The sequence below is a fragment of the Arachis ipaensis genome, chromosome B03, assembly GCF_000816755.2.
Source record: "Arachis ipaensis cultivar K30076 chromosome B03, Araip1.1, whole genome shotgun sequence".
Taxonomy (NCBI): Eukaryota; Viridiplantae; Streptophyta; class Magnoliopsida; order Fabales; family Fabaceae; genus Arachis; species Arachis ipaensis.
In genome coordinates, this window is record NC_029787.2 from 42,448,422 (window position 1) to 42,448,622 (window position 201).

Below are 201 nucleotides of genomic sequence, written 5' to 3' on the forward strand. Positions count from 1 at the left end.
AATGCCCCTCCTTCTAATTGCCGGGTAGGCACCTAACACCCTGCATGGAGCTATGGAGTGGGTCTACCGCTACTACTTGACGGTGGTTAATGAAGTGGAAAACAGTACGGTAATTTTCTAGTTTGTGGATAAAACTCATTCAATAATCTATACTTAGACTATTTTTATTACGGTAATATGAAGAAAATAATAATCTCAAAT